Genomic DNA, 14,351 nt, shown 5'->3' with positions numbered 1-14,351 from the left:
ATAGGTTTTCAAAGGTAATATTTGAGAGCGAGTATAAAAAAAAATAAAACAAAAAACATTTTCTGTTCAAGAGAAACATGTTTAACTCTGGGAGTTAAAAGTCCAATGAGTTTGTACAGCAAAACTGGAGAGCAGTAAGGGGGTGAAGAATACAACAGCTTGTGGTATCTGAACACCACAAAATCAGGTTAACAAAGGTATCAGTAAAAAGGCAAAGGCATGACTACAAAGGAGACAGATCTTAAACACATTCTGGAACACTCTTTTGAAACAGGAAGTAATGCTAACAGTGAGCAGCTGTCTTGTTGCAGAAGGAGAACATGGAAGGCAGTACATTCTGACTTCAGTATACAGAAAAGTTCTTGGCATTTGGACAAAATGCAGGTTTAAAGAGAAAGAGACAAAAAAATAGTCACAGCATTAGCTTTCATCTTACCTGGTGTTGACACAAGCTGGCATACAATGGTTGTCAAGTTAGTAGGATTAAAGTGATGATTCAGAGATGATAGGTTGATTCACACCTAGGAATGTACAAAAATGTAACTATTAGCTGTGAATATATAGGGGATAAGGACAACTCTGTCACATAAGAGAGGAGGAAGACTGGAGGGTAGAAGAAGCTATTATGTTTTTAGGACACAGGCACACACCTATGATTCAGGTTCAGGCATTGCCCACAAAATTCAGATCTGGGTTTGAGATACACCACACATGTTACTCAAAAGCAAAGAACTGAAAACTACCCTGACACATTTTGTTGAAAATTTTTAAGGCTTGGAAAAAAACAGGTCACAGTTTCAAGCACAGCAGTATTACTGGAAATGCTTTTCAGTGGCATTTCAGCTCTGTTAACATATTTTTTTTCAATGGGACAGACTTCTGAGAATTTACCCGAAACACAGACTAGAAATGCATCCAGTCCATCCACCAGACACACTTCTACAAATAAAATCTAGTGATCACAAAGACAAAAATTAAAAGAAGCAAAACAAACAAAAAACCAACAAACCAACAAATCGGGTATATTTTATTGTCTCTTACATGCACTTTTATTCAGCATCAGTACTAAACACCCCAAAACCTAAAAAGAAAAGATGGTTATTAACAAGATAACTTTTTACATTTGAGAAAGCACAGCAACTGAGAACTGGGCAGACTGGTCATCCATCCATAAGTGAAAGTAAAAGCTGTGCAGCTGAAAGGAATTTTTGTCTAGACTGCTTAAATATCTCCTTTGTTGCTAAAACATTTCTCTGCCACGTTTAAATGTCAGCTTTTTGAATTTCAGAAGTGTGCAAGTCCTGCAACACAGCAAACCAGAAACAGACTTGAGATGGAGGTTCTCACAGCTAACGAAATTAAAAGTAAACACAGCAAACTCCTCTTCAGGTCTCTTGTTCTACTTAAATTATCATATCCTTACCAAAAGACACAACCCCTGACCATATAACCCTGCTGCCCATAACCATTAAGCAGTTTTTAATAGATCTCTGTTCGTAGGCTTATCGTCTCATCTCACAAAGCCGGAGCAAAGCCTGTGATGAGTCTCTACAATATTTTTGTTGCATATCAGAGAACCAGTTTGCAGCATTTCAAGATCCCACAGCTCTTTGAAATAATGCTTTAGTTTTATAAACACATACTACTAAAGGGACATTTTCCTAAGGGGAGCCTCCCACTTCTGAAGCAAGCATGCCCTTCCTGGACTTTCAAAAGCACGACTGAGAGGCCCGCAGAGAGAAGGTGGTGTTAAAGCTTTCAGGATGATCTCACATATGGCCACTGGGTTGCCAGTGGCATATGCAGCAGCAGATGGAAAAACAAAGCCTTCGTACCCTCTGAGCAATACTCCACAATTCTGACACTTCTCTTGAAAAGCAGAGAGGTCAGTCACCCTCCCAGGATGGTGTTTTGGCACAGACAGGGTTGTTGTCAGGATGTGTACCACAACCATAAGATATCCTAATACAGGCTATTTTAAGGCCAGTTTCTAGCTTTCAAGTATACTGAATCCCCACACATCAGAGAATGAGAAATTACTGTTATAGCTTCTACACTGCATATCAGCTTTCCTCCACCTTTTGGATAATTAAAAAGCAACATATACCAAGTATGCATCTTTACCTTCCCCCATCTCTCATTTAAAGGAGTTTTAATTAACATTAGAGCACCTTACCAGGTCTAACAAATAAAATGTCTTGTGAGAACAATTGGAACAAACAGGCTCTAATACCCAAAGCAGATTCTGGCACACCCCACAGGGTAATTGTATTAGTGAGGGCAGCTTCAGTATCTGCTCCTTGAAGACTTCCCAGCAGTTATTTACAAATTTAAAAAAACACAAACATCTTAAATAGGACAGATACATTCAAGTATTTTGCAAATCTAGATATTTAAATCTACACATACACATAGCTGTTTTCAAAGCAAGCTGCCTGTAACTGCTACGGTTTAAACTGAAGGTGCAAATTTAGATATTGAAAGATACATATTTTTTATACAGAGTAAGAACATCATTCTCAAGCTTACTCACAGAAACTGGGGGTTTGGAGGGGTGTTGTTGGGTTGGAGGCTTTTTTATTCTTATGGGTTTTTTTAATTACTTTTTTTTGTAAACCTGATGTAGCAACAGGATTTGCTGTTATTTGCTGATTTCCTTTTAAAATTTATGCTCCCTTAAGAATCCTGCAGAAAGTGATCCAATACTCAATGTAACTTCTTCTCTACCTTCATTCCCAAACAAGATGCAAACACTGTTTTGATCAGACTTTTTCAATTCCCACTCATTTTATTATAAAACCCCATTAAACCATTGCAGAGGAAAACAAATAAATAAATAAATAAATAGAAACAGCAGCAAACCACAGCAACATTTAATTACAAACCAGGAGGAAAATGTAAACAGCTTTGAAGTTTTCAAAATGGTTCTGGAGCTTTTAAAGTGTAAGCTAAGGAAGCTGTAGATGGAGACACTGAAGCTGGTTCACTTCTAAGCACGAGGCTACAGTTGTGCATATTTAGCCTATCAAAATTCAACCACCTACAAGGAAGCCATTCCTATGGCGAGTCAGTTCACACACTGATGGACTGAAAGCCATTCTAGTGCACTGCATAAATACAGTTTTTCATTTTCCATTTAAAGGCCCTTCCAGAAGCCATTTTCCCTTTCCCAGGCCCTCCGAGCTTCAAAAGCTCTATTTTACCTTGCCTGCAAGGTTACTGCTGCAAAGATGATGACCAACACACTCCACTTAATGCTGACTAACACCAGGAAGCAAATTCACTGCTGGGTGGGCTGGTTGCCAGGATAGCAGCTCCCCTTAGGGAAATCACCCCAGCAACACAATACACATCGACCCTCTGCACTGTGAAGAAGGTTCTCAGTGTATGCTCTGCTTTTGGAGCCTGCCCACAGTTCAACACACAGGCAGAGAAGGTCAGAAACTGGGTGAAGGAGAGAACTGAAGCAACAGGGAAAGGGGTTTTATAGGATTTTATACCTCTCACTTCTGGTCCTGAAGTTCTTCAACATCATGAGCTTCCTCAATAAACTGTCTTGAATTATCACACATTAATATAATCCATTTAAAATAAATAAGCAAGTAAACAACAGGCCAGGCTTTGACAGGTCTCTTCTGAGCATCACTAAGTTCAGTTTGAAAATACCCCGTTTGCAGCCTGCATTGCAAAGCAAGCTCTGTGAGAACACTAAGATTAGCAGCCACTACACATTAACAAAACAAATGACACACAAATGGCAAGTAAAATATTTCTTGCTACATACAAAAGCTTGCTCCCTGAAATGTATAGAAAGCATTTCCACTGGATAAACTTAATATCAATTTATGCATCTGCTCTGTGAACAAGCCTACTAGCAGAGTCAAGGAAACACAGTCCTGCATAACTACCAAACAGCAAAGTTGGGTGGATTACACAGGAGGACTTGCAAAGACAGAATGAGTGTCATCTACCTGTCCCTAACTACTGTTCTCTGTGCTGGGGGTTATATAATTACATCTGAAAAAATTCAATTCTCACTATCTCTTCATAACAGAGTTTAAATGTGTATGATGGCACGCCTAAAGACAGGACACTTGGGACAACTAGGTAACTACAGACTACTGTACCTCTGGTGGGAGAAATCTACTGTAAACAATACCACATTATGAGCAAGCATCTCTGCTACATATGAGTTAAATTTCTTCCTTTTCCTGTTCTAGGAAACGCCTCCGTGTTCCTATGTACATACTCCTAAAGCAAAACTCAATCTCTGCTGCCTCTGTTTCCCCCACCTCACACCACCCAGAGTCTTTCAGGCACGGGGGCCCAGTGCTGCCAGTGAAACATCACCTCCCTCCCGGCTAAGACCGATCAGCTGGGATCGATCAGCTGATAATAGCAGCAGACAAGTGGCTCCGAGGGCAGGGGAGCCACGGGGAGTCCTTGTGCCAGGCAGAGTGCACCACAGGACGCACGCTGGGAAACACTGGAGCAAAGGCTTCCAGCTACTGACCTTTCAATGTGGATATCAGCTGGCAGTGCACTTCTCCGGGAGGACCTCAGGTTAGCAAGGAGAGATGCAACTTTCAAAAGGGCAAAAAAACAGACAGCAGTGGCCTGACACAAACTCCGGGTGTGGCATCAAACCTTCCTGGACTGACGGAGGACAGCAGCTTACATCTGTTTTCTCAGGAAACAGAACAAGCAAGAGATGCGTTTGGGCAGCAGAGCAGGAGATGTCTGTGGTGTGAGCAAGTACACTGATAAAAAGCAGAAGTGGTGCAACAGGAACAGCCACAGACACAGAAACCCAAGTCTGCAGCTAAGAGGTTGCACAGCTGAGAAGCTGAGGTTAAGACAACTGCAGCCTGCTCTGAGAGCTGAAACAATTCTCCAGGCAGGAATAAAAAATAGCTGAAAACAACCATGATCACAGGACAGAACTAATTCCATCAAAATCAGTACATTACAGACAGGGCACACATTCCGTGACTTCAGTAACCACTGCTTGCCCACTCATCAGGCAGCTTCTGAGCTGAGCTCCTTGAGCTCAAGCTCAAGCAGCCACTTCAGTCCACCTTCACACAATGCACTAAATATAACTCTGCTGATAACTGCCTGGAAAGTGTTCCAGAGACACAGTGCGCTGAACAACTCAAGGACATTGGACCCTCCTCAAAGACCACAGGTGGTGAGTTTGCATGACAAGAAGAGAGAAGGTGACAAAAGCCAAGTCTCTGCTACTGTAACACTGTGCTTGGGAAATTTCAGCCTCCAGAGCAGTGCTTTCACCCTGACTTCACTGAAGCATTGGTGTATAAAAAGCCCCTGTAAAACTGAAGCAGAAAGGCAGCTGGGTTTTGGCATGGGCTTGTCTAAGAGGAGGTTACAATTCCCCTGGTCATGTGCTCTCTGCTCTTCAATAAGGAGCAACACCATAAACTGGCAACAATCTTCTCTGATTTTAAATGCTCATTCCTTTAGGTCGCAGGTCTTTCATCACAATAGTCCCTTAAATAAAATAGGAATAAAAAAAACAGGATAAGGAAATTTAAGAGGCTAGATAAAAAAACAAACAAGAATAAAAGGCTATCTTCTTTAAGTTTTGCCTACAGAATCGCTATCAGCAACAACATGCAAATCTTAAAAAGACAGAAGTGTGATCTGATGGTGCCACAACTGGGCGCCAGGATACTGGAAAGAATTATTTTCTTTGCATGGAAATACACCCCCAAAAATAGTGTGGCATAAAAAGCAGAAAAGAAGGCCGACTGGCGAAGAGATATATGACAGACACCTTAAAGATGAGGCAGCAGATGAAATCAATGATAAACTGCAGACACAGAAGCACTGATCCTTAGAGCACTGGCATTTAATATGCAAATTCTCTCTCTACTTGGGCGTTTTTCCTCCCTTTGATGTATACAGACAAGTTCTAACTAGAGATGCAGACTGGAGAGAGTCTCCTTTCTCCATTATCTCAAATATTCTTTTTCTAAGCAACAGTAAAGTGCTCTGAAAATAACTGTATTACTTCTGCTTCTGTTCCGAGGGGAAGAGAAAAAAAAAAAGGAAACAAACAAAGCAAGCAAAGTATAAACATTGTTATTATTACAGGAGTGAGGCAATATCTTCCCAGTTCTGATGCAGGATGCAAGTGAGGCTAGTGCCTGATACCTATAGTGTAGGGTAGGAGAAGGGAAAGACAAGCTGAACAACAGAGAACAGTGAAGATTGGAAGAGATACAGATGTCTTGAACTTAGTGCTACCACATGAAAAATTATAGGCTAAAGCCTCTCCTTAAGAATCTTCCATTCCTTTGTTCTGACCAGGACTCTCCTTAGCAATCTGCATTGCTCCAGAAACCTTAGGAATTACGGTGACAACAGACTCCTGCCAAGAGAAGCACCATTACATAACAGCATTTATAGGAACATGCAGAAAAAGCCACTAGGATGCACAACCAGGCAAGTGCAAAATCCTCACTGCCCATGAGCTCAGTTTAGCTCTTGATTTTTTCAAAGACGACCAGAGGATGTTTTCATTTTAACTACTACTTCTCACCTCCTTCCACCCAACAAAATCCACGTTAGTGTGACTACACAGAGATCAAGTCCATTCCAAACACTACATAAGCCCGTGGAAAAAAGACCACTTGAAACTATTGTATTTGCACTAATCTGTTTAAAGAAACACCACGAAGATGAAAAAAACGTGTCACTCCATTAAGCAAATGTAAGAACTATACGTTGCGGTATTTTTTTCATCTGTTATTAAAACTTAAGCATACTTAAAAGACTTCCTGTCTTTTCAGTTCCGAAAAGCCCTGCGTAGCTATCTTTTAAGTTCCAGGTCCTCGGGCATTTGTTACATACCCGGCACAGATTCAGCCCAAGCACTGCACCCCTGTGTACGCTGCCAAGGGGCCTCTGACCTCTGGGACATCACTGACAAGAAGGCAAAGACGAAGCACCCACTGAACGCAGGAAGTTCCGCACATTCAATCAGCTGCGGGAGAGCCTCCGCTATCGCCTGCATTCACCTCAGACACCGTTTCTCCACCGAGTGTCTCTCTGCATCCACAGACTCAACTACGGGAGAACCACACGAAATCAGCCAGGACTTCTCGGCCGTGTTTCTAAATCCCCGGCGTTTCCCACCCCCCGCCAGCAGGCAGGACCCACGAGCCTACCCCTTCACTCTGGAGACAGCAGACCTCAGCGAAACCCCACGCTCCGCCCGCGCCCACACCGCCCCGTGACACGCGGGAGCGGCCAGTACCACAGGTGACGTTACGTAACGGGCCGGGCCGACGAAATGGCTCCCGCCGCAGCCACCGAGGCATCCGACCCCGGGTCCCGGACACGCGTGGGGGCTTCGCGCCCCCTCTCCCCGCGGCGGCCGCCGAGACTTCAGCCGGCGCCTGCCCCCGCCGAAACACACCCTGCCGCGCAGGTAGGCGGCACGCTCCCCCTCAGGCCGGCGGCAGAGAGGCCGCTGCCCCGGTTCCGCGCACCGGCCGGCCCCTCAGCGGCGCAGCCCCAGACGCGGGCTGCACACCCTCCCCCCTCAGCGGCGGCGGCTCACCGGGTGGCTCGGCGACGGGTCGCGAAGCGATGGCGTGTGCCCGGGCGGAGGGGCGCGGTGCCTCGGCGGAGGGGCGGCGGGGCGGCGATGCCGCAGCGGTGGGGGCTGAAGGTCGGCGGCCGCACGCCCCGGCCGCCCCGGCGTCTCGCCCGCCCAACGCACCGACCGCCTCCCGCCAGGCCCCGCCCAACGCCCCGCGCGCCGCCGGCCCGGGCACGCGGGGCGGGGCGTGCCTTAAAGGGGCCTCGCGGCGGCCCGTGGTGGGCGCGAGGGCGGCCGGAGGGGGGCGCTGTCCTGACCGCGAAGGGAACCGGACGGGACCGGACGGGTTCAAGCCCAAACCCGGGCTACCGGCGGCTACCCTGGCTGGCTTAGGAGCCCCACGGCGCACGGTAGTTGCTGTTGTTGGAAGGCTGCGGGAACGCTGTAGCCCCCCGCGCTGCGTGCCGCGGCACGGACACGTGGCTCTCGTTCTCGGCCCGGCGCCTGGGAACAAGGGCTGGAAAGAGCAGGATCACCTCCGGGACTTCAGCCGGAGCAGGCTGGCGGCTCTGCGGCAGCAGGGGAGAACGCTGCTCCAAAATTAGAGTAGTTTTCAGCCTTCATTCTCGGGCCGAGCTGGCCCTACCCAGGCACATGCCTGTTGCCTTTGCTGTGAAGCACCCCGGAAACCGGGCAGGGGGAGAGGCTCTGCCATCCCCATGTGGCTCTGGCTGTGCCTCAGTGGCGGCACAGAAGCCGTACCGAGTCCTCACCAGAGGCAGTTTCAGCAGACTTCCACCTGCCAGCCCGTTCCTGGCCCGGCCTCCTCCGTTAACCCACTGGCAGCCTCCTCCCGGGCGGACCTGGCTTGGTGCAGGCCTCTGGAAAACACATTCCACACCTGGCTCCGTCCTGCTGAGCAGCACCAGCGGAGAGTGTTGGCGGGAAGATCCAAGGCTGAGCCATCGCTGGAGGAGGAGAGCACACACCGGGCTTTCGTTGTAGGGAGATGCTGTGCTCTGAACACCGCCTCTCTCCAGCTGCTGTTTACTGCCTCTCCCAAGGCAACTCTTCTATATCCATCAGTGCATGCAGGTAATCAAGAGGGATCCCTTTATTGGGTTTTGGGTTTTTCTCTTTTTTTCCCCTTGAATTAACACTTACCTTCTGTAGATCTGCTTCATGATTTATATATTTCTATGAAGACTGAACTCTTCTCCCTCTTAAGAGAGAGAAGCATATGTAGCTCTGCAGGAAAGGTGGAGGGAAGTTCTCTTTTCCTTTTTTTCTTCAATAGCACAGATTGTTCATAGTAAAAGCCCATAATAGGCCATAGAAATGGTTTACCATCACTTGATCAAGTGTAGGAGGTTAAAGGGTACATGACAAAACATTTTCTTGTATAAAAAAACATGCTTGAAGCACTTCAAAATCAAAAAGCAGAAAAAAACCCACAGAGTCATCTGGAAAACATGAGGGGAAAGGAAAGGGAGAGGGAAAGGGAAGGGCTAGAGCTGCACACAAACCTGCTGATTCACTTTTTGTGAAATTCTGGGTGCAAGTTAATACTTTCACTCTATTCCTTCCACCTTTCCATTTTGCTCTGGTTTGATCCATTGGTGCAGCTCTCCTGGACCTGGAAGGAAAGTTCAGAAATGCACGTACCTCTGAAACAAAAGAGGAGGCTGCCGTGCTGCTCCCTCTGCTCATAGCATCAACACACAGAAAGATGAAAATCCTGGCAAAGCCACACTAAAACGGCCTCTCACTGGAGTCTGGTTCACATTCTCAGGTTCAGCCAGTTAATGTCTTTAAGTGGTACTTTTTCATTTCTGTGCTATACTTCATGTCCTTAATTCCCACTCAGACATCTTTTTATAAATGTACCAAGCCATAATATAAAAACACTACTCCGTTCCTTTGGACCTTAGATACACTAAAAGGACTGTGCTTGTATTTTTTCTTGATCATGGAATCACAGAAATCAGCAGTCACAGACTATCATACTCCCAAAGTATCACACAGACATAAACTAAGGCCTTTTACATTGTATTTGCCACACTGCATCAGACCATTGATCTGTCTAATCCAATATCCTGTTTACAGCTTTAGCCAACAGCTGATGCTTCAGAGGAAATAAATGCCACCAGCTGCCCTTAAAATAGGTATTTGCTTCTTCACAGGCCAGTGCCTATTACCTACTGGTTCCATTCTTTCTTGGTTCCAGGTTCTGAACAGGGAGGTGGAATATTTTCTCTTTCTTACATGTGTCAATAAAGTAAGGTCAGGAGCTGCTGCAACCAGAGTCCTTATCCTCCAGGGAATAAAGCTTGTGGTCTCAGCCCCATGTGATTTAGCACAAATTTCCTGATGCATAAAGGCTTTCAAATTGCTTGAATAGAAATCAAAAGAAATAATTCATTGAAATGTTTAATTTTGGGCAGCAGAAATTTTAAAGCACGAAAGCTGCCAGACTTCACCTGAAGGTTGAAACATGCTCATTTTGTGCAGCCCCATCTAAATAAACAGTTTCTTATATGGTGGTTAAGGATGTTGCTTTTATTCCACAGAAGGAGTAGTACTATCACACAAGTCATAGTCCACCAGTATGTTCCTTCCTGGCAGACACCAGTGGGTCAGGCTGCAACTTGCTAGCAGAGGACCAGGGTGAGAAGGTGACCCGTACAGAGGGGAAGTGGGGTATCCCGCACTGCGTTTTACCCCAGTCCCCTTGGCAAACCCACAGCAGTGAAATGACAGGGGAAGTGGGCTGGAGAGGCCCTGTTTTACAGCAATTACAGTAAAGCCCCTCTCCTAATGCAGCAAACACACAGTATTCTTCAAGCCTTGATAGTCCCACACACAGGCAGTTGCTGCCCTCCAGATCTAAGCCTGACACTGGATTATTCAGATAAAAGGAACATCTTTTTAATCCCAGCCATGACATTGTTATCGTCTCCTTCAAACTGCTAAAAGCCCTTCACATCCTCATGATAACAAAAAGTACCTCTCACACACACACCTGCCCATGCTTTCTGTCTCATGATGGACTTCACAAGTTATCAATGTCTTCCCAACTGCTACATATCTGACATGACCCTAATTTTGAGATTATTTCCCTTCTGATAGAGAAGCCACAGATAAAATATGACTCCCGATGGTAGTGCTCAGCTGGAAAATGTCTCATGACAGTCTAAGCAATATTAGGGAAAAAAATAGCCTAAGAGACAATGCATTGCAACCCATCCTTGCTCAGGAACCCCTGGTAATGTTACCATCCCATGCATGTCCTCCTCCCCAGCACAAGTGGGGAGTGTGCTCCTGCAGACAAGGAAAGAATGCTGTGCCTGCTCTGTGCCATTTGCTCAGCCAGCAAACTGAAAGACTGGCACAGCTTCACTTCAAGGGCAAGCTGCTACAGAGATCCTTCAGCACCCAGCTCAGTCACTCAAGCCTTTTTGGCTTCACAAACCTTTCCTCCTTAGTGAGACAGCTCCAAAACTTCTACTACAAGAGTGCAGGAGAGCTACTCACCTTTGGCTGCTTTCATCCATCCCCCATGTCCTGATTCCAGTGGGAAAACAGGTAGCTGTCATCACATCAGAGACACCTTTTGTTCCTTGGAGCCAGCAAAAGGCCAGGCATGATTCTAGAAAACAGCATCTCCCACTTGGGTGTACATGGCAGCCACACACACTGCTGTTCCTTTGACTTCTTGCTGAAAACACCTGTGGAATCTATTCATTGTCAACTTTCTTGAAGTGGGATTTGTGCAGCAGTAAATCAATTTTTGAGTGCTCCTGAAAGCCCACAGTCCATTAGCCTTCTGTACAGTTTACCTCCCGTTTTGTTTTGTTTTCTCCCGCTTCTGCCCGCATCTCCTCCTCTGCCCGACTTTGGTTATCCTTGCAGGATCATACACTGGAACCCGAGCACATCTTTCATGTTTAGCAGGGCATTACTCTTTTATTAATATTCAGAGTAGATGTGAAAAATTAAGCTCATCTCCAGAAGACTACTGAAGCAACATGGAAAAAACAAGAGTGAAACAGAAATCTTGGCACACTATCCACCTTCCTACCTTGCTGAAGCAGTCCAGAAGGAGAAGGGATGATGGTGAGCCCCTGGTCAACAAATCCCTTTAGCCCTCTCTCTGTGCAGGTCACAGCTTGAGAGGTGAGGCTAAACCAAGCTACAAACCTCGTCCCTGCCATGACATTTCCCTTCTCGGAGTACCACCAATATTGACTGCACTGAGATTATTTCCCTTCCTGTGACCTGAAATGCAGCATGCAGTTCTGGAGGAGCTGCTGGGGCCATCACGCCATCATGGGAGCCAGAAGCTCCAGCTCAGACCCTGGGAGCTTACAGAGATCTGGGGCTTGAAGCTGTATATTGCTCCGAATATAAAGGCCTCTACCAAAGGAGCTCAGAAAAAAATAAATAAACAAACAAACAAAAAACTACCACCTCCTGGAAAGTACCCAGAGCTTTTCTCTCTGAGGGAAACAAACAAGGCCTTAATTAATTTTCTTTCAAATACAGCAAATTGACTTCTGCTCCAGTTGTGCTAGATTCAAGCCACACAGCACAATGGTATTAATTCCACTTCACTTGAGGGCTAAATGTTCAGAGCAAGGAAAAGGGAGTTTCCTGTAGGTCTTGCTCATGTTGAAGTCAACAACTAAACCACCTTGGTTTTCATAGGACCGCCTTCTTCAGAGCCTGCATTCCTGAGGTTGACTGTGACATGCCTCTGGTTTAGCACAACAAAATGCAGGCTACACTGAAGGCACTGGCTGAGTAAGTTGCCTGGTCCCTTGAGTATTTTTTAAAAGATCTTTCTTCATCTTTCACATCTTTCTTCAGATTTCCTTTAACAGGTTCAGAGATTGAAGCTCTTTTAGTGTTCTGTCCTAGACAGTTACTGGTTTGCAGATCATCCTAATTTGTTCCAGTGTCTCAAACTTCCTTTAATCTTAATTAGCACCAAAGTCTACAAATAAAGTCTACTACAGCATTTCCTAACACCAGAATAAAACACAGCACTTTGGACAGTGTACCTCACAAACCAGTGGTGGGTCTCTACCAGAGACACTTTGCCCAAGAAACCAGAAGATCATACAGACCTTTCTAGCATTTGCTTCACATGAGTAGCTCAGAGCCACTCTGCAGTTGGCATCTAACCCTTGAGAGGCACCCAAATCCCAGCAGAACAATTTGCCTGGGCACAGCACCACTCTACAGCAGCCATCCTGCACAGTTAACTTGGCATGGTGTTCTACAGTACCATACACCTGTACCAACTTGTCCAGCACCATCTCATTAATCCCATCCCTAAGGTGTTCTAAAAAGCCTGAGAGATTAAGGAAAAAAAGGCACATCAAAACCCAAATTACTTGGTCCGATGAAACTGCGGAATCTGTCTGCTGTACACATATAGATGAAACACCAATTCTATGCATCTGTTATGTGAAAACATCCATTCTGCACCCCTGATTTCTTCAGTGATACAGTAGCTGTATCATTGCATGGGTGCTACAGGGGACCCCCCTCTTGCTTGTCTGAGGGAATATGCTTAAAAGCAGCTGAAGGACAAGATTTCCTTCACTGTAAAATCCTGTGATTGACTTAAATTACCTTCCAACTATCTTGAGGTCTTCCTGCTGCCACATTTCCTGATACATTTCATATACAGCTTCATTACCACATTAGCTATGCACAGCTTAGGGGAGGTGCTATTATTCCTCTTCACAGGTGGAAGAAGGCCCAGGTTCCCAAAGATACTCAGTCATAGCATATATTAAAGTAAAAAAGTGACAAAGCAAAGAACTGAACCTGTTTTTGTCTAACACACGTTGTCCTCAATCCTTTTTTCTTTCCAACAAGAACTTCACATTCCGGGTTCTCCTGTGAAAAGCAGCCTGATTTACTCTCAGATTCTCCTCTCACAGTCGATTTTGAAAATGAACTTTAAAAATTCAGGTGTCTCTTGACTTATTCTTAAAAATGAAAGCTAGCTGAAGAAGGCTTTCTACTACACAGTAGGATTTATTTTCTGGACATTTGTTAACTATTCCCATCTGTTCTTTCCACATGATGTTGGATTGTTTGGCTACGATTAGTAACTCTGTACACCTGAGGGAAGCAGTAAATCTTAATTTTCTTTCCTTTCTAGAAAAACTCAGACCTTTTCAACTTGCAAAGCTGCATATTAAAACTTCTGTGTGCTGACTTACATATTTTCTGAGGCAATATCTGGCATAAAAACTGATTGCAAATATGATCAGAGTTAGTAAGACTTCCTTCCAGCAGCCTTCCAGCTGGCTTTACTCCCAGAGTGCAGCCCAGTGGAAAAGCAAAATCTATTTGGCACAGTCTCCATCTGCAGTCTCTCACTCTTCAGGTAGAACTGTTTCCTTGCACAGGGAGGTTTGGATGACATGGGATCCAGATGACAGGATCTGAGCAACACTGGAACTGGTATAGCCTTCAGGGTTCAGGATGGACGCTCTCTGATGCCTAAGGAATTAGGAATCTCATCTCTTATTGTAAAAGAATAATAGAATTTAAGCCCTCTAAAGTGTAAATGTACAGACATAGGTATAATTTTGAGGAACTTAAATGTAATCCTGTCATTATGGGTAGCAGGCTTCAGCTGCAGACATTTGCCTGTAATTAAGCAGAATTATTCATAAGGGCTTTGGCTGTAGTCAAGGCAGACTCAGTAGCTCAGGTTATTATTAAACAGTGTTAGAACATCAGGGGCAACTCAGCCTTG

General features: G+C 45.2%; 1 protein-coding gene across 3 annotated transcripts in view; it reads right to left on the bottom strand.

Annotated features, from left to right (window-relative positions):
* SUSD6 (sushi domain containing 6) overlaps positions 1–7,725 on the bottom strand; it is an 82,988-nt gene extending 75,263 nt beyond the window's left edge. The window contains exons 1-2 of one of the 3 annotated variants that reach the window (XM_030451991.1): positions 7,589–7,725; positions 437–521 (exon numbers count right to left, since the gene is read on the bottom strand). The gene's annotated coding sequence lies outside the window, so the exon portion shown is untranslated. The remainder of the gene's footprint in view (positions 1–436; positions 522–7,588) is intronic. The other 2 variants (XM_030451989.1, XM_030451990.1) reach the window with 2 other exon arrangements.
* Between the last annotated feature and the right edge of the window lie 6,626 nt (positions 7,726–14,351).

The sequence above is a fragment of the Calypte anna genome, chromosome 5A (genome assembly GCF_003957555.1).
Source record: "Calypte anna isolate BGI_N300 chromosome 5A, bCalAnn1_v1.p, whole genome shotgun sequence".
NCBI lineage: Eukaryota > Metazoa > Chordata > Aves > Apodiformes > Trochilidae > Calypte > Calypte anna.
The sequence above is the reverse complement of the archived record's forward strand: the minus strand, read 5'-3'. Positions and strand labels throughout refer to the sequence as shown.